We start from the raw sequence: 27,385 nt of genomic DNA, 5'->3' as shown, positions 1-27,385 counted from the left end.
AAACTATCGCAGGAGACGAAAGATCTGATCAAGAAACGCCAATGTATGACAGCATCTAACCCTACAGCTAGAATAGAACTGGCAGAACTTTCGAAGTTAATCAACAAGCTCAAGACAGCTGACACAAGGAAGTATAATGTGGATAGAATTGAAAATGCTCTCAGGAGCGGAGGAAGCCTAAAAACAGTGAAGAAGAAACTAGGAATTGGCAAGAATCAGATGTATGCGTTAAGAGACAAAGCCGGCAATATCATTACTAATATGGATGAGATAGTTCAAGTGGCTGAGGAGTTCTATAGAGATTTATACAGTACCAGTGGCACCCACGACGATAATGGAAGAGAAAATAGTCTAGAGGAATTCGAAATCCCGAAGGTAACGCCGGAAGAAGTAAAGAAAGCCTTAGGAGATATGCAAAGGGGGAAGGCAGCTGGGGAGGATCAGGTAACAGCAGATTTGTTGAAGGATGGTGGACAGATTGTTCTAGAGAAACTGGCTACCCTGTATACGCAATGCCTCATGACCTCGAGCGTACCGGAATCTTGGAAGAACGGTAACATAATCCTAATCCATAAGAAAGGGGACGCCAAAGACTTGAAAAATTATAGACCCATCAGCTTACTGTCCGTTGCCTACAAAGTATTTACTAAGGTAATTGCAAATAGAATCAGGAACACCTTAGAATTCTGTCAACCAAAGGACCAGGCAGGATTCCGTAAAGGCTACTCAACGATAGACCATATTCACACTATCAATCAAGTGATAGAGAAATGTGCAGAATATAACCAACCCTTATATATAGCTTTCATTGATTACGAGAAAGCGTTTGATTCAGTCGAAACCTCAGCAGTCATGGAGGCATTACGGAATCAGGGTGTAGATGAGCCATATGTAAAAATACTGGAAGATATCTATAGCGGCTCCACAGCCACCGTAGTCCTCCATAAAGCAAGCAACAAAATCCATATAAAGAAAGGCGTCAGGCAGGGAGATACGATATCTCCAATGCTATTCACAGCGTGTTTACAGGAGGTATTCAGAGACCTGGATTGGGAAGAATTGGGGATAAAAGTTAATGGAGAATTCCTTAGTAACTTGCGGTTCGCTGATGATATTGCCTTGCTTAGTAACTCAGGGGACCAATTGCAATGCATGCTCACTGACCTGGAGAGGCAAAGCAGAAGACTGGGTCTAAAAATTAATATGCAGAAAACTAAAGTAATGCTCAACAGTCTCGGGAGAGAACAGCAAGTTACAATAGGCAGCGAGGCACTGGAAGTCGTAAGGGAATACATCTACTTAGGGCAGGTAGTGACGGCGGATCCGGATCATGAGACGGAAATAATCAGAAGAATAAGATTGGGCTGGAGTGCGTTTGGCAGGCAGTCCCAAATCATGAACAGCAGGTTGCCGTTATCCCTCAAGAGAAAAGTATATAATAGCTGTGTCTTACCAGTACTCACCTACGGGGCAGAAACCTGGAGGCTTACGAAAAGGGTTCTGCTGAAATTGAGGACGGCGCAACGAGCTATGGAAAGAAGAATGATGGGTGTGACGTTAAGGGATAAGAAAAGAGCAGATTGGGTGAGGGAACAAACGCGATTTAATGACATCTTAGTTGAAATCAAGAAAAAGAAATGGGCATGGGCAGGACATGTAATGAGGAGGGAAGATAACAGATGGTCATTAAGGGTTACGGACTGGATCCCAAGGGAAGGGAAGCGTAGCAGGGGGCGGCAGAAAGTTAGGTGGGCGGATGAGATTAAGAAGTTTGCAGGGACGGCATGGCCACAATTAGTACATGACCGGGGTTGTTGGAGAAGTATGGGAGAGGTCTTTGCCCTGCAGTGGGCGTAACCAGGCTGATGATGATGATGATGATGATGATGATGATGATGATATCTGGAATATTGGTCTATTTGTACAATTCTGAGCTCAGCTTCCAGTACGCGCTTCTTCAGTAGTGTGCACTCTGAAGTGAGGCAAGCGTTCGCAGCCTTAATTTCAGCGTTTTCTTTCTGAATATCTTTCATGGTGGTACACATTTCCTCAAAACATTTGTTCATATTATCCAGGCTATTCTTAATCTCTCTATTTTCCTTCGTAAATTCTCTCTCCAGAGATGCGCGCATATCACGAATTTCTTGTTTCAAATCTTTCAACATTTTTTGTGCCTCAGGGGACATTGCAGCAAAATCGGACACAGTAAAAAATGACTTTGGCAGTAGCAACAGCAGTAAAAAAGCAACGTGAATAATTCAGTCGCACGTAGTGCCTAACCTGCGAGGCATAGAAGAAGAGACACAGCGTAAGCCGTGCTGTACCGCTGCTGCCGCGCTGCCAAGTGAAGCGTCCCAGTGCTTGCGTCGGCTTTATGTAGAGCTGGCACTGCGGTATGGTGATGACGTAGATCGTGACGTAAAAGCGGGCTCGTGGCTTGTCACGGGATGATCATAGGCGGCCCCATCGATACATCGATGGGGCCGGCTGACGATAGACAATCTGCGAGGCATAGAAGAAGAGACACAGCGTAAGCCGTGCTGTCCCGTTGCTGCTGCCGCTGCCAAGTCCCTTGCACTTTCCCTTGCGCTCGAATAAAAAGAAGTACGCATGAAAAACAGCCTTTTCTTACCGGAAACCTTAGCCAGCCAGTTGAGCCTAATTTTGCCTGAAACGCAGATCCTTTGGTTTCGCCTAAAATCCAGAGCCAATCTTCGCCCTTGCTTGTGAATGAATGGTCATGAAGGTGCCTTTCTTTTCCGATGCATGAAAGCGCAGGCAATTTTGAGGAAACAAGGGCGCCTTCTTAATTACGCGGGCCACATGAGCACACGCATAGGGCCACATGGGATTTTTCTCTCTCTTAGTTGTGGCACGAGCCTGAAATAAAAGCCCTTTCAAGCTAAGCGACCATATGCGTACGGTATAAAGAGATATTTAACAAAGAATGCTAATGTTGCTGGGCTGCAAGCGCAGAAAGCCAAATATGCAGAAGAATATAATTATTCAATGGGGTGATTCTATCGGAATGTTTTCAAAGATCAGCCTTGTTCTTACTGGTTTTATGCGTTATAAATTTCCTGCAAGGCAGTTGCCTTTTCTAATTACGTCATGTCGTAGCTCGAACGGAGCTTGGCGATAGTTAGCATGATTCGATCGGAACTAATGTATTGCACACATAGGATTACATAGTCGGCAGCTATAAGGCAAGGTATAGGTCTCTGGCGTGCCCAATAAGAGGCAGTGAAATAGTACCTTGCGGAACCACGCTGTGTTACGAATTACTTCATGCCACACTGTTTGAAGTTTTCCCATTTGTGAGTAATCAAAAAGGCAATGGTTTAGCAGAAATAGTAAAAACGGTTTAGGATACACGTCAAAGCATAATTTGTGAAAAAGTATAAAATAATTTACTCAATCCAATGATTTCAACCTCTAAGTAAGGCCAAATAATATTTTGTTTCAGTCCATAACAGAGAGTAGTGCTGGCAAACCAGTGCAAGCTAAGAAACTGTACTGATAGTTGCCTGCAGTAAACGACCGTAGCTACGTAATTATCTGCTGGAGAGTGCTCTGGTTGAACTCTGCAATGAGATTTCCAGTATATGCACAGTTTAATGTTTTTCAAACGTGATGGACACATTTGTAGCATGATTATTACACCATGACTAGAGTAAGATCATGAAGCAGCAGTGAAGACAATCAAACGACCACGATGACATTGCTATGTCTGCGTGACAACGACGGCATGAAGGCTGTGTGACGGCGATGGTGTTAAGAGTACGACTGTCGGATGACGAAGCTAAAATGACGGCAACACAACAACCACGTCGTTGCGTTGCCAACGACGTTGTATTGGCTTCGGTCGCAAGCCAATAGGCTGTGGCCCAAGCTATTAGGCACTGTTGAAGCTTGAGCAAGTTGGTGTGGCATTCTTTTACAAAAGCGCACCACGACAGGCTTCTCGGAAAACAAATCGATGATAGCGTGGCTCGTGTTTTTAGATTTGTTAATGATTGTCTTTAGTTTTTAGGACATGTGCAGCCATGGACACAGAGGCCTCGTTCTCGAAAAATTTATCAATTTTTACACTAGTCTTGATCCGCTTGTCTTGACGCATGGAATACCTTCGAAAGGAAATATACCTTTTTTAGACCTTTCCATACGCCTCGGCTATAGCCATCTCTGCTAGATATACGAGGGAAGATGCCAAAGCCCTCACGCCTTTCGCTTCTGCACATTCCAAGCTTGTCACGCGAGGTGTTGTAAAGTTATGTATTCGAAACACCCTAGTAAAATTGTGCCATCATTTGATGCAAGACAGTTATGAAAATCAGGTGGAGCGTCTCCAGGAAGAAGGCTACCCAACCGATCTCCTCATTGCTGTACCAGACAACCTGTTAAGCGACATCATAAGTTCAGGCCGCAGTGAAGCCACTAAAAGGCCAAGGAAGAAAAAAACGCTGCGGTTATCTCTTACCTGCATCGCATTTCAGGTTACCTCAAACGGGTGGGTTCTCGTGCTAATGTGAATGTTGTTTTTTCCGCTCCCGATAAACTATGAAAATTCTGCCACATTGTAACCTCCAGCAACACAAGGAAGGAGGGATGTGCCAAAAAGCACCAAAAACATTTGGCACCGTATAGCAGCAATATTGTGTACAGGTTTCCGCTAACTTGTGTAAAGTACTACACGGGGCAAACAGGTCGATGCCTTAACGACCGGCTACGGGAACATAACAACAGCGTGAGCAACACCACATCCGGCCATCTGAGCACTCATTGCGGAGAGTGCACGGAAGAAAGAAAAAAGACTAAGGAACCACCTTTTCATCGCATTTTAAATCAGTGCAGCGTGTTGTCAGATAATCGCACAAAAATTACTAGAGAGATTATTTAATCCCACGAAATATTCAAATTCAAAGACAAATGCATAAGCGCAGCCTCAATGGCTCTGTCAGAAAAAGAAATGCGTTTTATTGAAGATAAATAGGAAAGACCTGCACAGCTCTTCGTGTGTCACTGTAGCCCTGTGCTCTGGTACTGTCATTCCCGCAAATGTTGTGTGCCTTCGTGTATTTGCATTTCAGATTGGTTGCCACCATATTTAAGCAGTGCAAATGGCCTCAATAAAACCAGTTGTAAGTTCAGCGCTGTGTATATGCACTCGTCCCGTCCTTATCCTTTGCACTACTGTAAAAGGAAGCAATTAGACAACTTGAGTAACTGGGCCGAGACATGAGCGCCAACGACAATGACATCACGAAAGTAAAGCACCATGAAACTTGAATGACGAGAAGGGAACGCCCAGGACTACATCAGAACCAGGAGCACATATGCAGTGGCTAAATTGGCTAAACAGCTTGTGCCACTGGGTAGGCGTAAGGTGTTTGACAGTAGATAGATGGATAGATGTCTAGATAGACAGATACCTTCAATGCAGGTCAAGTAACCAAAGAATGCTATTCGCGGTAATAATTAGACAGCTATAGGAGGTAGCGATAGTTGTTCTATAGGCCGTATAGGCTTGTAAAAATTCGCTTACTAAGTAAATTACCAACAAGGTATCACGGGCGCACAGATAAGCATAAGCGCATCTCACTGGACGACTACGGACACTTGCTATCAGAACGCTGGCGTACAACAAATGGGCAGCAGTAGTGCGTGAATTGACCTCTGTGCTGCGTCTCGCTTTGAACTGCGAACTAAGCATTTCGTAGTTCGCTTCGCTGCGAACCAAGCAGCGGCAAGGCAGCGCACACGGAGTATCGGGCCTCGTTGCACCTAGACTCTGCGTCCATCGCAGATCGCTTTCGAGATGGGGTCCACGCAGCCGCACTCAGCCGCGACATATACAGCCGCCATCGTTGTTATCGTGCTATCGTCATACATTCGTAGTCATGCATTCGTTTTCACATCACCATCGGGGTGCCGTCGTGGTATTTATATCATCGAAATTTCAGCAGCGTCATCTGACTATCGTAATGTTGTCGTCTTCAAGCCTTCTACACTGAACTGGGCCGCTGTATGGTTATCGTTGCGGTGACAGGTAGGGTCCTGGTGACGGCGAATGGGGCGGTCGTCCATAACTTCACTGATTAGCGGCGAGGTAGTCGGCGATGTCACGACGACGCTCACCAAGCTGTGGACGCAGCGCGTTGACGGCGAACCCTCGACGTGCCATCTCGCTGTAAGGACATCCGCGGTACATGTGGCCGGCTTCTCCGCAGTGATCGCAGAGCTGACAGTAGTCAGGGGCTCGCCAAACGCCAGTCTTCCTTGGAATGCTGCGCGGTGCGATGGGTCGGCGTGCTGGTGGCGGCAGTGGTGGACGACGGAACGGGAGCGTTACCGGGCCCTGGCACAGGCGCGGAGGGGGAACGTGACGGCGGGCTACGGCGGCGTACTTCATCGGTTCCGGCTAATGCTGAGGTGATTGAGGTACTTCGAGTAATTGTTGGAGCTCCTCGTTTACGACGTCGGCAATCGAAGCCACTTGGGGCTGTGATGAAGGGAACAGCTTCTGAAGCTCCTCCCGCACGACCGCTCTGGTAGTCTGGCGCAGCTCTTCGGTGGCCAGTGATCGAACTCTGGCGTTGTCTGCTGAGCTCGTGCGGCGGCTGATTTGGCGGGTCCGCATTTTCAGTATCTTCTTGACGCTGGTGGCCTCGCGAAGAAACTCGTCGACGGTCGTCGGTGGGCTTCGTATCATTCCGGCGAAACGTTCCTCCTTCACACCAGGCAGGAGTAGGCCGACTTTCTTCTCATCGAATATTTAGGGTCGGCGTAGCGGAATAAACGGCTCATCTCCTCCTTGAAGATGGCGATGGTCTTATTAGGTAGATGCACTGGGGTTTCTACTAGACCTTGGGCTCGCGCTCTGCTTATGAGCCTTGTGAATGTCTGCAGGCGGCCGCTTCGGAACAGGTACCGCGTCGTTAAAGTGGCTTCTCGGTTCTCGAACCACGTGCTGGCGACGTCTTCAAAAGCGGAAACGACATGTCGCAGGTTGTTATCCCTTTTTAAGCTTGCAAATGTAGCGACTTTTAAACGTCTCATGCAAGCTTTCCGGGTCCTCGGTTTTTGAATCGCGGAATATCGGCGGCTCCCTGGGCTGCTGCAGCACGATCGGTGTTAGTGACACTGGGTCTGTCATTGCAGCAACTGTCGTGACCGTGCATCTCCTGGTATTCTCAAGCAAATGTCTGCGCTCCGGAAGCAGTCCTTGCAGCCTGCGTCCAGATCTCTGGTTCTTGGCGACGCTGGTGCTGTCTTTGTGGCTGGAGGTTGGCCCATGGCTTTGCGGCGGTGTCCGGTACATGACCGCACTAGCACATCCACCAGATATCACGCAGTAGTGATGGTGAATTATACAGCGGCAAATCTGCAATTGACGAAACTGACTTTTATTGCGCGAACTTGTTCCCACAAAAGCAACTTACACTCAAAGCACAACGGTAGCGTTGAACATGGTCGGAGATCGTCAACATCTGATGTGCCGGTCAAGTGCGTCGGCTTTTATGCGTGAGCCAATAAAGGTTCCGAGTAGTCGCTGATGCCCCCGTGTATTTCAGGAAGTTGTACACAATTTGCGTTGCACATACAATCAGATTACACAAGCTTCGGTGACAAGAGGCAGCAGGAAGAATCAGTTGTAACATTCGAGGAATTTACGGCATATACGAGCGCGTCCCGCGCTGAGCCACAGAGAAAGAAATTGAACCAAAGGGGACACTTGGTGAAAACTAGCAATAGGAAACACGTTATGCCTAGTGTCAACCTCATTCGTTAGTTGACGCGAGTAATAGAAAAAAAAGAATGCGAAATCAGCTTACAGACAATGTTTCATTTTTTTAATTCCCTCTAAAACAAAAAAAAGGTTTTGCTTAATAATGAACTTGTACTTCGCGACTTATTCTTCTTCCATCACCTAGCAACAAGCTAGCGGCACGGCAGACTCACCATATGCATGCATCAGTCACCACACATGCCACCGAAGAGAGCGAGGCCGTCTGCGCATGTGAAGCTCGCCTGCTCGCTGACCGGCCTCTTTTGGATGTAGGCCGTTTTTTGGGGGGGCTCCCGGTGTTTTCTTGCGTTCCATGTGCATTTTGAGGCGGCACAGCTGCAGTACCGGACTACAGGAAGGTGAGAAATTTTGTTTGACACTCTGCGAAGCACTTCAAGCACATTTAGGCTTACTGCACAAAACGAAACCTATCTAGTGACGCAGTTATCGAAAAACAGCCATGCCACCCAGGCCTAGTTAATATCAGTTAGTTGATATCAGTATTGGGAGGTGTTTGCGACGCTTTACATGAGCTTATTTCGGTAGTTTTTGGGTCCGCTCGGCGCCCCCGCTTTTTGACGAAAAGCACCGCGGCCGTGTGACGCAGTTTCACGTGTACGGAATCTTACCCGGACAATTTTGGCAATTTCTCAGACCCCGGAAGTTATTGTAACTAATTTTGTTACTTTTTGTGGTACTTTTCAAGTACAGTGGCCGCGGTCGGCGTAGTAGCGCAGTTAGTGAAAAGCAGCCTGGCTGTGTACCGCAGTTAGTTTCGCGTGTGTTGAATCTTACTGGGACAAGCTTGTGACGCATTCTCTGAGCCGAAACATTATTGTAATTAGTTTCGTTACTTCTTGGAATACTTTCTAGGCATGCTCGCCGAGCTTTGGGTTGTGATGCTGTTAGCAAAAAAGCAAGCCGGCCGTGGTGACAGTTAGTTTTGCGCGCTCTAAATTTTAATGGGAGAAGTTTGTGACGCCTTTTATGGCTCTGCAAATACATATACCTTCCTTCGGTACTCACACTTGTCGAAAGCACGACGAGCGATTGCCAAGACTGATAACATGGGAGCGTGTTGCTTGCGCCGGCAGGACGTGTAATAGTTAACGCCGAGGAGCACAAGACCTTCACAATTCTGTCTTATGAGCGATTGAAAACAGGCTTCGGACCCACGAATTTGTCTTGAGTGCGACTAGAAGGCATTCTGCGAACGCGTATGGTCTGGCTCAGAGCCTGTGCTGTGGCCTGCTTTGTGTACTTGGCGTACCATGGCGTCGACTGAGGCCAAGTTGTTTTGGAAACGTGCCGTCACCCATGTATTTGTGCTCTTAAAGTGCAGCAGATAATACCCAGCAAGGGAGGGATGGTTGAAAATTTGATGTTTTCTTCATATTTGATGGCATTGTTTGGTAGAAGTCTATTCGCTACAAAATATATGTAAAAGTGAATTTATCTGTACTGGCGCTCATTCATCTCTTACGCACGTTTCGCTACTACACGCAATATTCCTGTTAGGTCAATATACCAAAATGATATATGCTTGTAATTTACTTTTTTCAGCTGATGGCATCCAATGGAGCTTCGTACGGCAACGACTGCTGCTAACCTAGTGCCACAACTTTGCATGAATGCACAACAAGTCCGGAACGAGCATTTCTACAGAGCGAAATAAACATTTCCCCATTTCACAGGACGTCTTGCGTTTATTACGAAATTTCACGTGACACAGATTCGGTGGAGCCTTGTAACGATCGTTCACAGTCATTTTTACTGAATAATAAGATGGTTCCACGCCAAGGCTGCTCCTGGTTCAGCAGTAGAAGCGAAAAAAAAAAAAATAAATACCGCGCCCATCAGCTGAACCGGTGTGGCGTGTACCAGCTGGCGTTCAAAACGTGCGCGCTCGAAAGCGAAACCGGAAGGGGTTAATCCCTTCCGCTTGGGGGCTACAGTAAATCAGCCGCTGGGCTTTATGGAAGTGTCCGGTCTTGTTGAATCTCTTTCTATATTGCTGAGGTATAACATTTGCTAGATGGTGAAAAGCGGTCACCCGAAATAGATAAACAAGTACACGTGTCAATATCGTAGTCGCTGCACTACCGTCAGACAGACCCTATTATACATTTGATGTCATTTTGTAGTTGTCACGCTTTCGTCATCGCACGTGATCCCTCATTCCAGCTTCTCTTCCGTGTGTTGTAAACCGCCATCGTCACTAACTCGTCATCATACCCTCATTGTCATCAAAATTGTCTTGTAAGCGTCGCTCCCTGTCGTCCTCATACCATCGTCACCATTTAGGCCGCTCATTGCCATGCCGCCATGCTCATGGGCGACGTTGGTAAGGAGTGCCATAGGAACACGGGAAGAAACTGGATTATACCCCATATAGCCGAAGCAAGACAAGTCACAGAATTTAAACTACCAGTGGTAAATAAACTCGACTTCAGAACTCGCATTAACATCGACCATCATCGTGAGATGAGTTCTGGGGAGTCTGTTGTGATATTTGCGATACCTATTACAAATGCAGGATATCACCTGTCTCTCTGTAGCCTAATCTCAGGTTCTTCTTACGTGGCGCCAAATTCACTCTTTCGAGGGGACTGTCCTGCTAGCCCGTCGGATACCATTGCTTTTCCTGCGAGCCGCGGGAAAGGGTACACGTGTCACGAGAGCGAAGGAGAACGGGAGGGTGCGTAGTGATAAGTGACATGATACGATGCTAACTATTATTATTATTATTATTATTATTATTATTGGCCTTCCCCTTGAAGCGGGACGATGACAAACAGTCACCTAGCCGTCTGATTTTTTCAGTTAGGCTATACATGTATTACAGCGCAGCTCTGAATAGCGAGCGTCGGTGGAGTAGGTGGCGGCGTAACCGAGCCAGCGAGCACAAGTACAAGCGATGAAATATTGAACGCGGAGCGGCAGATGAAAGACGCGAGCAGCGAACGACGGACGCAAATGAGTGCGGTCCCTTGAAGGACGTGCGCACGGAAAACTGGTTTCAGGCAGACCCACCTAATCGCTTGCTTCGAACCATCGTCTGCTCGGGTATGGTTTGTTTTGTTTGGTCTCGTTCGCACTTGTTGCGAATGTCCTGGTTGGCGATTGCTGGGTAATCTCATAGTATGAGCAAATCAAATCGTGTAGTACTTTCTGGGAGACAAGTGACACAAGCAAATACACTGAAACATTCGACGACTCACGTATGAAAGCCTACGCGCTTGGCGCGAAGACCGTACTTTCTACGATTGCCGACTCTGCCACATGTAACTTTCAAATTCTTTATCTCAATATACAAATTTCGCATTACGGAGTATCGTAATCGCCGGTGAAGTTTTTTTGTATTTTTGTACACCTTTTTTCTTCGCCAAACCTATATCTACTTTGTAACTCTACTCATGACGCTTTTACATGGCTACCACCTGGAGTGATAATATGCAACTGCAATACGAAGTCTGCAAGTATCGACGCTACGCGGCACGTATCGCATATTGCAAGACAAGTGGCATGATGAGATGCTAATAAAGAAGGATATTGCTACGAAACAGCCACCACAGTGTGGCTGCACTGAAGAGGAGGAAAATGACGTGGACCCGCTTGATATAGCGTCGCCATTGCGCTCTTCCGTTAGCGTCCTCTGAAAAAATGTATATAGCATTGGGCTACAGGTACACGTAACATTATTTTGGTGGAGGTGGACGTTCCCCGTACCCGTCATGGAGCTTCGCAGCGGTCGCAACGGCGACAGTGCAACTTCGGCGCCTGCTGGCGGCACTTCATCTACACAACCGTCTTCGCCTGCAGCCCCGACCTACGCCGCCGTTTCCCCCCTCGGGATCCTGGTGTTTTCAACGGAGTCGGCAGTCCTGATGTTGACCACTGGCTCCACTTATACGAACGTGTCAGCACCAGTCACAGGTGGGATCCGACTATTATGCTTGTGAACGTTCTTTTCCACCTCGACGGAGCTCCACTTGCATGGTTCCAGACTCGCGAAGAGGAGATCTCGAGCTGGGATCTCTTCAAAGAGAAGCTCCGCGACCTCTTTGGCCATCCGTTCGGTCGCCAAGTCAATGCCAAAAAAGCCCTTGCCACACGTGTACAGACGTCGACCGAGTCATACGTGTCGTACATTCGCGACGTCTTGGCCCTTTGTGGCAAGGCCGACCCGACCATGTCTGAGGACGAGAAGGTTAATCACGACCTCAAAGGCATTGCCGACGCCTTCAATTTACTGGTGTTTACGAACGTCACCAGCATCGATACGATCGTCAAGTAGTGCCGCCGTCTCAAGCAGGCTAAAAGCCGCCGGGTATACCAGCCAGCGCATCACGTGACTTCCCAACACAGCTGCTACGTCATCCTGTGACGACCTCTTCCACCAGCCGTCGTGATGTGGCAACTTGACCCGAATCATTGGTCGTGAGGTGGAAGCGGCACAGCCGGCGGCCCCTTCGTTCCCATCACCTGGTCATTCTCCGGTGACAATCTCCTTGATACAGCCCGTCGTCCGTCAAGAGTTGTCCAACGTCCGCCTGCAATCCATTCACTCCGTACGCTCAGAACCTCTCTCCACGCACGTCCCCACCGCGCTCTTCTTACTCTTATGGACCGCGCAGCCCCTCCGAATGGCGAACCGTGGACGACAAGCCCATCTGTTTTTCTGCCGACGCATTGGACATGTCGCTCGCCATTGCCGCAGCCGCTGGACTTCTCCGACGCTCTATTCTTCTGATTACCACCCTCGCCCCTCTAGCGCATCCTTTTCCTTCGCCCCTTCTATGCCCGCTGCATCATCTGACCCTGCGACACCTTTGACACGACCCCGCTACTCCCGCTCACCTTCTCCCTCCCGTCGTCTATCCCGTTCGCCCCCGTCACGCCGTGCTCCTTCTCCGACCTACTCGCCGCGCCCCCGACCGGAAAACTAGACAGTGCAGCTTCAGGACGTGAAGCTGCAATGACAACATTGGCACGAAATCCTCGCTTCACATTATCCACGAACAAGAATCTTTTTTTGGACGTTCTCGTCGACAATTTTCCTGTGTGCGCGTTGATTGACACCGGGGCGCAGGTGTCCATTATGAGTGCTGCTCTTCGCCGTCGGCTCGTGAAAGTTCTGACGCCCGCCCCGAACCGAGTTGTACAAGTCGCCGACGGAGGGACTGTCGCTATTGTTGGCAAGTGCTCTGCCTGATTCACCATTGCTGAGAGACACACCGTCGTTCTCTTCACCGTCATCGAGCATTGCCCTCACGAACTCATTCTCGGTCTGGATTTCCTTGCCAATCATTCTGCCCTCATTGACTGTTCGGACGGTTCACTGCTCCTTGACTTGCCTCTTCTTGCCGACCCTGTGGACCCACCTCCAAGCCGTTTGAGGTGCACGGATTTTATTCGCCTACCGCCCCACTCTGTGACACACGTCGACTTGTTGTCCTCACCAGCTGTACCTGACGGTAATTGTGTGGTCGCACCAATTCCGGCAGTTACACTTACACGTGGTGTTACCGTGCCGCACACTGTGCTGACAATTACTGGCAACCGCACCTGCCTTCCCCTTGTCAATTTCGCGCTAACCGCGCAAGTTCTGCCTCAGGGCATTTCATTGGCTATAATTAGCGCTTTGCAGGATGATGAGATCGAGCAATTCACAGTGGAAGATCGGCACAGCTCAGCCCATACCGTGACGTCATCGCACGGTACTGACGTCGACATCGAGAAGATGGTTTCCTCTGACCTTACAGCTGCTCCAACTGAAGCTCTTTGCCGCGTTCTTGAAGGCTATCGCGACATTTTTCACTTCGACAATCGACCTTAGGTCAAACGTCCATCGTGACCCATCGCATAAATACTGGCGATGCCAACCCTATTCACCGATGTCCATATCGTGTTTCTCCATCCGGACGAGCTATTATCCAACAGGAAGTCAAAAAGATGCTTGTAAAGGACACTATCGAGCCTTCCTGTAGTCCCTGGGCATCTCCCGTCGTACTTGTCAAAACGAAGGATGGAACGTGGCGCTTTTGTGTAGATTATCGCCACCTGAACAAAACAAAAAAAAGGACGTGTACCCTTTGCCACGTAATGATGACGCTCTAGACTGCCTGTACGCTGCCACCTATTTTTCTTCTATCAACTTACGGTCCGGCTACTGGCAGATATCCGTCGACGACATGGACTAAGAGAAGACTGCATTTGTTACCCCTGACGGCCTTTATCAGTTAAAGGTGATGCCTTTCGGTCTCTGTAACGCGCCCGCCACCTTCGAACGAATGATGGACTCTTTGCTTCAGGGGTTCAAGTGGTCCACCTGTTTGTGCTATCTGGACGACGTCATCGTTTATTCGCCCACTTTTGACATGATCTAGACCGTCTTTCAGCGATTCTTGACGTGTTCCGCCGGGCCGGTCGCCAGCGGAACTCGTCAAAATGTCATTTCGCTCGCCGCCAAATCACCGTCCTTGGACACCTCGTGGACGCCCGAGGTGTGAGACCTGATCCGGACATCATTCGCGCCGTTACGAACTTTCCTGCTTCGAAGCCTACCAAGGACGTTCGCAGTTTCGCAGGACTGTGCTCTCTTGTTTCCGACGCTTTGTGAAGGATTTTGCGACCATCGCCCGTCCCCTTACCGACCTCTTGAAGAAAGACGCGCCATTTTCTTGGGGACTTCACCATGCCGCATCTTTTTCGCAGCTCACTACTCTCCTTACCACGACTCCAATTTTGGCCCACTTTGACCCGTCTGCCTCAACGAAGTTGGAAGTAATGCCAGTGGCCACGGCATAGGAGCAGTGTTAGCACAACGCCAGCGTGGACATCATCGTGTTAAAGCCTATGCCAGCCCACTTCTATCACCTGCCGAGCGCAATTATTCAATCACAGAGCGTGAGTGTGTCGCTCTTGTGTGGGCTCTTGCGAAGTTTCGTCCATACTTGTACGGACGCCCCTTCTGTGTCATCACTGATCCCCACGCGCTCTGCTGGCTATCCTCGCTTAAGGACCCCACGGGACGGCTAGCTCGCTGGGCATTACGCCTGCAAGAATATACCTTCTCCGTAGTTATAAGGTGGGACGCTTGCACCAGGATGCCGATTTTTTGTGCCGCTACCCCGTCGTTGACCCGGCTTATGCGGACGCCATCGCTTGCGTTTTCTCTGTGTCCCAGTTGCTTGAAATCTGCAACGAGCAATGCCGCGATCCCTCATTACGAGCCCTCATCGACCCTCTGGAGTCAACGCCTGGCGACGCCTCTGTCCGGATGCTTCTCCTTAAGGAGGGGACATTATACCGCCGCAATCTCCATCCACACGGCCTTGACCTTCTGCTCGTAATTCCATCGCACCTGCGTTCGAGTGTCCTCCAACAACTTCAGGACGCTCCCTTTGCTGGACACTTGGGCGTCTCGCGCACATACGGCCGTGTACGACGTCGATTCTTTTGGCCGGGTCTCGCCTGCTCCGTGCGGCGCTACGTTGCCGCTTGTGAGCCCTGCGAGCGCCGGAAGAAGCCCTCCACACCTCCAGCTGGATGTCTCCAGCCCATCGACTTCCCACCGGAACCTTTTTTCTGTGTTGCTCTAGACCTGCTTGAACCGTTTCCTCTCTCGGGCTCCGAAAATAAATGGGTCGCCGTCGCTACTGATTATGCTACGCGGTACGCGATTTCACCAGAGCCCTTCCGACAAGTTGTGCTGCTGACTTTCTGCTCTATGACATCATTTTAGTGCACGGTGCTCCGCTCCAATTACTCACTGACCATGGCTGCAGCTTTCTGTCGGCAGTCATCGACGACATCCTCCGCTCCTGCTCGACAAACCACAAGTTCAGCACGTCCTAGCACCCACAGACCAACGGCCTGACGGAGCGCCTCAACCGGACCATCACCGACATGGTTTCGACGTTCGTTGCGACCGACCACCACGACTGGGATCTTCACTTACCATATGTGACGTTCGCGTATAATTCATCGCGTCATGACACCGCCGACTATTCACCATTCTACCTCCTATATGGCCGAGAACCCGCGTTGCCCTCAGACACTTTGTTGCCCTCGGCTACACGTTCAGCCACTGAATACGCCCGCGACGCGATCGCACACGCCGACCACGCGCGCCAGCTCGCCCGCACCCGTCTCGAGGCCTCACAGGAGCAACAGAGACGTCTCTATGATTGCCACCATCGCGACGTGCACTTTACTCCGGGTTCTCTGGTGCTTCTCTGGTCACCAATTCAACGTGTGGGCCTTTCTGAAAAGCTGCTGTCGCGCTACACTGGCCTATACCGTGTGGTGCGACAAGTGACCGATGTCACTTATGAAGTCGTCCCCGCTGACCCCTCAGCGTCATCGTCGGCTGCAAGTGAGTGACATCGTTCACGTGGCGAGACTAAAGCCATACCATACACCTTTCACCGCGGATGTGTAGATTAAGCCCCGCGACGGTGCTTCTACTGCCGGGGGTGATGCTACGAAACAGCCACCACAGTGTGGCTGCACTGAAGAGGAGGAAGAGGACCTGGACCCGCTTGATATAGCGTCGCCATTGCGGCCTTCCGTTAGCTTCCTCTGAATAAACGTATATAGCATTGGGCTACAGCTACACGTAACATTATTATTATTATTATTATTATTATTATCGTTAGGATTTATTGACATCCTTTTTGAAACGGGGGGGGGGGGGGTGAAAAGCGGCCACCTAGCCAGACTGATTTAATCAGGTATGCCATACATGTTTTACATCGGCAGTGGTAACGTATTGTTTGACGGATTTTTTTATGTGCCCGTCCGTGGTCAAAAATTAGGGCCGATCCCGGAGGTAGTGCAACACCGCGCCGAATCAAGCCGGAGGTTTAGCAGGAATCAACCGCTCAGCAAAGTCAAGCGAAAAGTGCGTAATTTCTTTTGAGTCACGCATAGAACATAAAGAGCAGCATTCTTTTCAAAAAATAAGAAACAATCGAACCGCGTGTTTCAGGACTAGTGCACTATAAATCCATACGGCGTTGTATGCTGTCTCTCCATGCAGCGCCACACCTCCGTTTCCTTTTTGTGACGACAAACTTTGCTCAACAACTACCGTTATGGGGCTTCCTAAAGGAACTTGTCGACACTATTTCATTCTTAACAGCCATATTCACCCTTGAATATTTGTTTACCGTTAATCACACGTCGCTAAATGTAGCACTTATAGATAACCTTTTCCCTGAACCTCTGTACCGTAAGCCGTATCTGTCTCTATTTGGTCAAGATGTTCTTTGCCGTGTCCGTAGAATGTGCATCGCGCCAGCAGCGAAAATGTTTTTCTTTAAGGTCCACACCTCCACACTGCCAGTTAAAACGTGGCTTCAGGAAAAAGGACAGTATGTACCCTGGAATAGAACTTGTAGTCGTTGCAATCAACCGGAGACAATAGAACATTGCTTTGTTCTTTGTCGTGACGCATTTCATTTTTGGGACATTTAACAAAGAACTATCAAAAAATACTTTCCTCTCACGAAAAATTCGTCCGTGGAGAAATGGTTTCAATATCTCGCCCGTGTACTAGAGGTCCTGTGTTCGAATCCTCCCGTCGAAAATATTCTTTTTATTTTTACGCACTACTTCGTTGAAAATGACAAGCTCACGAAAGTAACGAAGCCACTTTAACCCTTAAGGGAGATGTTTAGGGGAAATCTATGTATTACCCATAAATACCATGCCGGCTAAACCTCCTCGATTACACCTCCTGTCGGCAGTCTCGTTGCAGCAAGGTTGTGGGCTGTGGGTAAATCCACCCATGATAACCAGTGGTTATCATGGGTGGATCTAGTGTTCAAGTTGCGAAACCGGACACTAAGGACTGGTTCCTGCCGTTTGTCAGGGGCAACTTTGGACTCGTACAATACAACTACCCGAATCAACCAAGCATACGGCTGATATCGTGTTTGGATTTCTGGATTTGGTCTTTGCCATGAATGTAGCAAAAATTGTCGCATAACCCATAACATCCTACCACAGTGACCACAAAGTGATTATCACTGCCATTACTCTAAACTGTTAAAAGATTTCATACCCCCATCAGCAGGTGCAGTGGTTTAGTAACAGCTCCGTTAACATCCACTTTCGCAGGGCCGGAATGGCGAGTCAATTTTTTTTGTATAGCAATGTTAATACATTTGCAGAATGTTCTTTTTTCTTTGTCATGCCTTCTCCATCTACCTCGTACCGCTACGTATGATGATGATCATGATATGGTGTCCCCCTTTTTATCGGATGGGCTCAACTTTTGCACCCTAACCTGTACGTACAAAATGAAATGAACGCAAAGAAAACTGCAGGGCGAAGAAATTGGGGTGAAGAGAAATGACATGCGGCATGCTCTTGACACGAATCACTGAGCGCCCTGTGAGTCAATGACACTGGGGACTGCACTCTCATCTTTTGCGCTTCCGCGGCTGGGTCAGCGACCACCACTGGCACAGTCTCTGTTTGGCTGGGGCCACTACCATGGACTTCACGATGTTGTCGTGGTTCACGAAGCCCAACGCTTCTGAAAGTGTGGTGCCGTGAATTTGTCTTGGCGACGCCCCAGCACAATGGGCTATGATATGTATCGCGCATTCTTGAGTCTCCCTACATGCTCGGCAGATGACACTTAGAACCGTTGGGGATGCGTCGAAGCGCTGCCGCTACAGGGGAGCTCGGATGGTTCCCGCGCGCTCTTCAAAAACTAGGACACTCTCTGTGTCGTTGTCGCAGACGTTCACCGTACTTGGGGCGGCCTTATGGGAGCGGTAGAGTTCGAGGGTCGATTCGCGAACATAGCAGGGCACCATTGCTCTGTATCGACTTCACCTACGCGTTCTCGCGGCTCAGCTTCCGAGTTCTTAACGCCCGTAGCCGCAGAGCAAGGAAACCGAACCTGCTGCTCAGCGTGCGCACCCGAAAGGTACACAGTGTCTGGGCGCCCCTGAAGTATATGAGACAGCTCGCCCATCTCTGGTCTTCCATTCGGCGAAGTCGGCCGTCAAAGGCCTCCTTGGTGGTCGTTTATGGCGCCTGGAATGACGATCACACCAGGTCGCCTTGTATGGCCTCAGCGACCACGCTTCTGTGGCAGCCGAGAGCCACGCGTCCCACTTCGCTCTGCCCGCGCTCCAGCCACGCTCGGGTAGCGGCACAAATGCACACCACCACGTTGGCAAAGGTTAGCACTGGGATGTGGACAGCCTTCTAAAGTTCACGAACGAGTATTCAGGGTGTTTTTTTCTGCACCAAATTCTTAAAATGAGAAAAAATACCAATCACGGTCACGTTATCTTTACCATTCGAGTATACCAATGAGCAGCCTCTAGGTATAGGGCAATTTCTGCCATTACGTGCCTTTTACCGAAGTTGCGGTGATACACTTTGTAATTATAATAATATTTGGGGTTTTACGTGCCAAAACCACTTTCTGATTATGAGGCACGCCGTAGTGGAAGACTCCGGAAATTTCGACCACCTGGGGTTCTTTAACGTCACTTTCTAATTATCAACAATAGGTGGTCACAGCAAATGAGTGCTTTGGGGCGCGTGCTCGACACTACCTATCCATCGATCAAATTTCAATAGCGGAGTTCGTGTGGGAGCTATGCGGGCAATTAATTCCCCTTGACACGCTTCTTAAAACCAAAACTGGCTCGCAAAACAGCACCTGCTTCGCCGATGTCGCCGCCTGCCCACTTTTCATCTGGTTTCCGAGGTAACCGCCTGCCGGCCCCGCTAGCAGCTTGCGTTATCTGCTTGCTGTCTGCGGCGTCGGCCTAGCGCTTCATGCCGGCGAGCCACCAAATTTACTTTGTCATTGCGCTGGGCACTACGTTGGCTCCGTAGCGCCAACCACTGCAGGCGCGGCATCATATCAGTCTGTAGCGCCGACCATACGGCATTCTTTTTCTTTCTTCCCTCGGTGACTTATGTTCCTATCTGTTTTAGTTTACACGTTTTTATTCACACAGCTCGCACGCGCCAGTTTGAGACAGCTTTCCTGGAGAAAGCGAATTTTGACTAAACGTTGTTGTCTTAAACATCATTTCGTCGGTGGAAGTGGACACGTGATGCCCGACGGAATGACGAAGCAAATTTGGCAGCCCGCCGGCATGAAGCGGACACGCATACAGCAAGGAGGTAACGCAAGCTGCTAGCGGAGCGGCGGTGACCTCGGAGACGTGATGAAAGGTGGGCGGGCAGCGACATCGACGAGGCAGACGCTCTTTTGCCGGCCACTTTCGGTTTCAAGGGGCCTTCCAAGGACAACTAATTCTTCGGGTAACTTCCGCATGAACTCCCCTATTCATAATTTGATCGTTGGGATAGGTAGTGTGGAGGAAGGGCCCCAGCGTACTCATTCGCTGCAGCCACCTATTGTTGATAATTAGAAAGTTCATTAGCGTAACTTCGCTAATCACGCACGTAATTGCGAAAATTGCTCTATATGTAGAGGCTGTTAATTCGTACACTCGTATAGTAAACATAAAGTTACCGTCATTTATATTTCCGTAATATGAAAAATTTGGTACAGCTAAAAGAAAGCACCCTGTATATCGGCTACAACCCATCCCCTCACCCCCCCCCCTTTCATCGCCGGCGCAGCACGGCACTGGCTCTCCTGTATGCTTCCCAAGTGTTCGGCGTGTGCCCCAAGCAGATCCCCTGATGGAGGGCAACACCAAGATAACGGTACTCAGTGGCCCATGGGATGGTGTCATTATCCGGTAAGAGCGCCACGTTCACTTCTGGTTGGCAGAAAACATTAGAACAGCGGATTTCGTTGGGTTTAAGGAGGTTGCCTTTGGTGAAAGCGCTAGCTACACAGTTGCTGAAAATTACGACGGCACAGCTTATTGTTATTTGTGAATATCGAGTTTTTGTGAGTATCGAGTGTACCGTATAGGACCCTCCTACGTGTACCGACCAAGATAAACTTGAGAGAGTTCATAATATAGCAGCACGGTACGTAATCGGCAACTATGACAGAAACCTTAGTATTACTAGCGCAAAACAAACATTAAAATGGGACACCTTAGAAAAGAGATGGCAGGCACTACGCTTGAAACTTTTTCACAACATATTTTATGGCCAAATTGGAATAGACCGTAATAAGTATATTCTTCAGCCACATTATATATCCAGACGAACAGATCACGAGCTCAAGGTTAGAGAACACACTTGTGGAACTAAACTTTTCAAAAGCACCTCTTTCCCCAAAACCATTTTAGAATGGAATCGACTGCCTGTTGCCGTAGTTAGTATACTTAATAATGAACATTTTGCAAATGCTCTTTAAAATTTTCTTCTTTATTTTACAATATACAGTAATTGCAGAGTTTGCTATCATTATATAGTGCTTTATTACTTAATTGTATGATGACGTTTCCTGCGTGCTGTACATTGATATCCTGATGTACCATTTTTGTCATGTCATTGTTGCGGTTTTTTTCTCTTTTTTTCTTTCATTGTATTGTATAGTTAAATGCTGTTTATTCGATGCCGTAAGCTGTTTACATTGATGTATGTAATCCTCCCACTGTAATGCCTAAATGGAGTTGTGGATATGAGAGTAAATAAATAAATAACCTGGGTTAGCTATAGCACTAAAGCTTTAACAAAGTAATGAAAATATATTTCACAGATATAAGCAGTTATGTAGAGTTCAGCAAAGGCAAAAATGTTACAGCGAAGCTGTTTATGGCTAGGCATACGAACATTCTTGTTCGACGTCAGCAAAAACCAATCTTATCCGCAATCGCTCATAGTCCATAAGCAAGCAAAACAAGCAATAGCTCATCCCCATAGCAAAAGAAAGGCTTTATATATATATATATATATATATATATATATATATATATATATATATATAAACGTGCGTACATACCTGCGGTCTCGACGTGCAGCCATCCAGACAATAAATATGTTCGTGCCTTTTGCACCAATTCCACTTTGTGGGGGTCATCCACCTTCCCAAAGGGCAATCGCTGTTGCTTTTGTACTTTCTGTATTGCCACGTCTTTATTTTACTGTGAAATATGGTTTGATGCTTCGTTATGATTTTGTTACGAGATAACCTAATATATTAGTTTTGAAGCGTATTTGGCACATTCTTGGTAATTATGTAGCCAGAAGAAAAAAACAGTCATTCTTTTGTAACTTCATTTTCAATTCTTACAGACTGATGCAATTTTGTGCTAGCGACAAGTGTTCTGTACAAATAATTGGCGCCACTAAGGCGCACAACTAGAAGGCTTTGTGCATATGCCGGTGCCATAGCAACTCTGAAAATATTTAGGAAGAACACAGTACAATGTGGAATTGTTGGTGCTACACCTATATGCAATTGCTGTCTAAATTCTGTAGTTTCTAAGAAACTAAGTACAACACACTGAGCAAAATAAATCCATTGCAAAAGAAAAAGATGTTACAAGCGTCACATGGAAAATTTTGGTCGTCATCTAAAATGATAGGTGATCCTTTTTTCCCATTCGCGAGCCATTTTTTGCCCTGAGACGGTTTACTGGCTTTTCAACAATATTTCTGTTCGTGATGCCAGCTTACTACACATTTAAACAGCTATGCTATGCAAACCAAACAAATAAAATTACAAAGGGCTTACGTCATGAGAAAGTTATGGATGCGAGTAGACTTGAGGATAGGCTATCCGTTGAGTGTAGGCTATAGCGTATCCAAGCACAATCCTGCACCCGAATGCAGGACTTCTTCATTGCCACAGCGTGCAGAGTTTTGTACGCGAAGTGAAACACAGTCAGCGCAAATATACCTGCGCTATAACGACTCATGACCAGCACACAAGTGCACACCACACAGCCACAAATTTGAACATGCAGACGTTGATGCCTAGATTAAAGCAGCGTAAGCCTTCACGCTCTGTTGTTCGCTCAGAATGTATCAATCTCATTTTCTCGGGGCTTTGATCCACTGTTGAGTACAAATGAAGACCTATCTACGGCAAACGAATAAATTTTGCGATAGAAAGCGATAAAATCCGGCTGACTGCACGTATACAGCTTTCACAATCGCTCGTTATATACTTGAAGATAGGAAGCGCAGCGCGCGGTGCCAGCTTTACGGCACTATATGAGACCCAAGAACAAAGCAAAATCACTTTCTATTCTATAATTTTGCCATAGTTGTAGGAATAAAAATATAATTGCCCCACAAATAAATAACTCTGAAAGAGGCCAAAGCTTTCTCTATCACAAGGACGTAAACTTCACAGAAAAAGAAATAAAAACCAAGGAGAAGAAAAGCAGGGAGGTCAATCAATTGAGCGTCCGGTATGCTACGGGGGATAGCAAACCTCAGTGCTTGAATGCAGTGCATTGCAGGGAGTTAATAAGCTCTATTATCGTGCTAATTTCTGCTTGTTTGTGCATGCAATGAATGCGTACATAATCACTTGTGTTACAACTTTTCCTCATGGGTACATTTATTGCCTGAGCGTATCTCATGGAATAAATGGTGTTGAATGTTGGGTCATAAAGAAAGAAAGGTATGAAATCATTACGCCAACTGGGAACTGGGAGTTTTTGTCTTCTTAACCTAATTTAAAATCAGCATTGTCCAGCATGAATGTTATGCTGGGCATGATGTAAAATTGGCAGGATATGGTGGGTATTATGGATTTTACCGTGGCCATATTGGGTGGATGTTGTGCAGTGGTAGATAGTGGGATGTATTGGTAGGATTCATACTGAGTGAATTGTCTCAATGGCGGGCATGCCGGCTGAATGGTGGGTGCACTGGGCGGATGGTGGGGTACATACTGGGTGCCCTGTGTAAACGGTGGGTGAATGCTGGGCCTGCTGGGAGGATGGTGGGTACATACTTGGTGACCTGTGCGAATGGTGGGGGAATGATGGTTGTGCTGTGTGAATGGTGGGTGTACGCACTGGGTGACATATCATTGAGGGTGAATGGTGTGCGTGCTAGGTGGATGGTGGGCGTACTCGGTGGATCGTTGGACACATAGTGGAAGCAAAATGAGCGAATATATGTGACAGCGAGAACATAACAGGTGGTTCAATGATAGTAATACATGCAGTGATGATAGCAGGTGCGTAATGTGTACATGGTTGTTTGATTTGCCAAATGGTGTCACTGTATTTAGTGCCATTTTTACTGCATGCATATAGACTTTTCTATTATAAAATTTATCCTAACATTTTAGCATATTATTTCATGATGCATGCCTAATTATTAACTATTGTACCCTGCTAAATTTGTGTCCAGTTTTTACCATGCTGTTTTCATTAATATAACGATTTTAGTTTAAAGTGATATTGCGTTTAATTCAAGTTTTACAATGATGGTGATGGTAAACAATGATAGATATGTCTTTGCTAATATACGTACTGGCTATGGTAAATTGCGTATACCCGTCAGCATAGTGAAAATCACTTTTTCTCAGTGAGTGTTAGGAGACCAATAGCAAGCTTGGAATGGTGATGGCAACTTGAAATTTTCTTCCTATATAATTTATGTGTAATGGGCACAAATGACAATTATACGTGGCACATAAAACATGCGATATTGAAGTTTACAGAGTGGTAACATATGATTCCCAACATAAATTATAAAATTGCTGAAGAGAAATGTTCTTTAATGCAGCCTCTATTGTAAAAACTGTGTTGTCAAATCTTTCTGCAGGCTGTAGATCAGCAAGGTTGATAAATTAGGTTGTTTACAATGTGTTTTTTTTTCATTGGGCTGTCTGGGCCTCTACAGGGGTAGTTTCAAGGTGCCAAAAGAACAAAGTGCTAGCAAGATTGTTTATCTTCGGACATATAATGTCGAGTATTGAAGCTCTTAAGCGCTTTATTTTGTGCAGTAATGAGCTTTTCCTTTGAAGCAGGAATGATACTGTGAATCAACAAGCTATACAGTATACAATATAGAACAAAGTATTATGCTCCAATTCTTATGAATTAAGGCATTCTTTTCAGAGATCAGCCGTATTCTATTCAACTAAGCACTACATTGCAATGTAGTTGTATTGGATTGCTCTAGTTAGGAACGAAAAACAGAACCTACCAGAAAAAAATATACGAAGGTACACACTAAAGCAAATCCAGCACTTTGTTTTGTACAATATGGCAAATATGAAACAAGACTTTTTGCAAGAACGTGTCATGTTAAATAGGCCTTGTAGAGTGAGCTTAGCGTATATCCTATGGCATTTTGTCAAATGTATGCCATTAATTTTAAGTGAAGATGAGTAGAAATATCTTTAAAATAAAATGCATAGTTTTCGTAAAGCCTAATTGGCAATAACAAATAGCTCTATATTCAGTACAGAATATTATTAATTCTTATACTGCGGCGCACTTAAGGAATATAGAATTACCTTTAGATTTTTTCGCGGCTATAGAATACTGTATTTCATTTCTTTATTGCTTTTCTGTTATTAAAATTGCTAGACATATCATAATGTATTTTCTAACAAAGCACAAAATAGTTTAGGAACTTTTGTTATTATTTTTATATACGTCTTGATTAGGCAGAGCCCACCATGGTGCATAGAGACCCCTGCAACGTGTGATTAATTTCATGCATAAACGAAACCTACCCATTCACCACTAATTTTCTTATATCACAATTTTATAACGCCACTCTGTGCAATGCTGTCACCTTTGACTGCATTTTCATCTTTTTGAAAACCAAATTCTGTTATTGCAATAAACCACAAATAGTCTGTCTTAGATATTGTATGGCACGCCTATTTCCTATACTGCAATAGGTCGCCAGTTGTCCTACACGTTGAATGATGTGCCCCGCGGTCAAGCTAATTCTGCAGGGCTGCACTATTGCAAAATTGCCCTTTTGAAAGGCAAAGTGCCTGCTGAAAGGCAAACCTTGCTACTTGGTGGCCAAGACTCTAGGACTGTACACACGTAGCGAGCGACATCCTAAATTGAATTTTGTAGTCATTGAATGGGGGCGAGAGATATAAAGAATTACACTTGGTGCATTTGTTGAAAGGCTAGTTTTCAATGGTAACTGCCACCTAAACACTGAGTGATTGCATAGCTGCGCATATGATGTGCCACACTTTCTGTAGCAGAAAATGTAGTATTCATCTTGTGGTATTAGATATTTTATTGCAATTGCATGAGATGTTTCATAAAAGATATATCCTATCAGATAATGCAGCCCTGATGAAAGCACCAATAAAAGAAAATGAAACACCTTTTCTACTACAATGAAGTTATGGAAAGTGATTACATTCCACAACTCAAAACAGGGCATGTATATGTAACTGGTAACAAGGCAGCAACTGAAAAAGAAAGGCAAGGGAGAACACAAATGTGGGCACCACAGTTTTTCTTACGTTGCCCAAACCAAAATACGTGCCAAAGAGGACCAACCGAATACAAAACACAATATCTTGCTCAAAACATCCAGCAATCACATACAAAGTGGTGGAAATTACCAAAAGTACCTTAGAGAAAATATTGAAGTAAGTGACACAGAAAGAACATGAGGCAGTAATGCATTCCAAAGTTCTACAGTATGGAAAAAAGTAATATCTAGAAGTCTCGGTGCAGTGATGAGGAGGAGACACATTCAGACAGGATGGTCTTACGTTCATGTTGGTCTAGAGGTGTGCTGAAGCTCGTGAGTAAATGAAATTGTGGAGACGTGCACAGCATGGAAAAACTTCAAAGTCAATGTGGCGACAGTAAGAGAGAGTGGCAAGCTGAATATTTCAAAGGAAAGAGATATTTCAAAGGAAAAAAATTCCGTGAGAACTGCGCCTGCAACTTATGACAGAAAAAAATGAATAAGTTTTTCTGTCGCAACAGAGAGTACTGCTCACGTGCAACGTCGGGTCAAGAGGGCTTTCTCCGGATTTTTCAAATAATGTTTTCCTGACGTGGTTTTCATGCAAAACTCTGTCTTCCTATTGAATCGGTTACTTTAGCCAGCTCGCGTACGCTACATGCGCCGCTGGCGTCCATAATTTCTCGATATGCAGATCCTGGCAATCGCAGTTTCAATGGCTTGTCATTTTTCGAATGCCAGTAGAACTAATATCTCGAATCTCAATGTAAGTGGCTCTCCTGCCCTCTCATGGGTGATGCTATCTCCAGAGATGAAGGGCTGTTGCTGCCGCTTCGGGTATTTCTGTCTCCATTAGGCAATACGCTGAGCAAGGTATGCACCAAAAAAGTTACTCACTTTAGAGCATTTTTACAATCTAATTTTTGAATGGCAACCCTTTTCGTTGCTTCATTTGCAGCTACGAGCAGGAACGTGCCCTGCACACAGTACATGAAAAGTACAATGGAGGACCACTAAGCGACGTGTCTTGCGTTGAGAAAGAAGCTACCGTAAACAAGTTATAGTTGTCGCGAAAACACGGCGTTGTCAGAGCGTAAGCGTTAGCGTTTTCTAAAGTCGGGTCACCTTCTTTTGTGATACGCAACAATAGGAAAAACGGAGTGCCAAAACATATCAGAGCCAAGGGTTAAAGTTCTTACATTATTTCAATAGCTTTGTGCAGCACTTGCATAGAACAAAAATGAGCAGCTGCTTCAC

The 27,385-nt window shown here is 46.6% G+C and overlaps 1 long non-coding RNA gene across 1 annotated transcript; it reads right to left on the bottom strand.

The window, feature by feature from the left end:
* Nucleotides 1-1,922: 1,922 nt before the first annotated feature.
* Nucleotides 1,923-27,114, bottom strand: LOC142564518 (uncharacterized). The gene is made up of 4 exons (XR_012824583.1): nt 27,026-27,114; nt 21,705-21,846; nt 7,963-8,138; nt 1,923-2,502 (listed from the first exon to the last, which is right to left on the bottom strand). It is a non-coding gene; the product is annotated as an uncharacterized LOC142564518 (long non-coding RNA).
* Nucleotides 27,115-27,385: the final 271 nt, after the last annotated feature.

This window comes from Dermacentor variabilis, chromosome 11, assembly GCF_050947875.1.
Source record: "Dermacentor variabilis isolate Ectoservices chromosome 11, ASM5094787v1, whole genome shotgun sequence".
Taxonomy (NCBI): domain Eukaryota; kingdom Metazoa; phylum Arthropoda; class Arachnida; order Ixodida; family Ixodidae; genus Dermacentor; species Dermacentor variabilis.
This window is presented reverse-complemented; position numbering and strand designations above follow the sequence as displayed.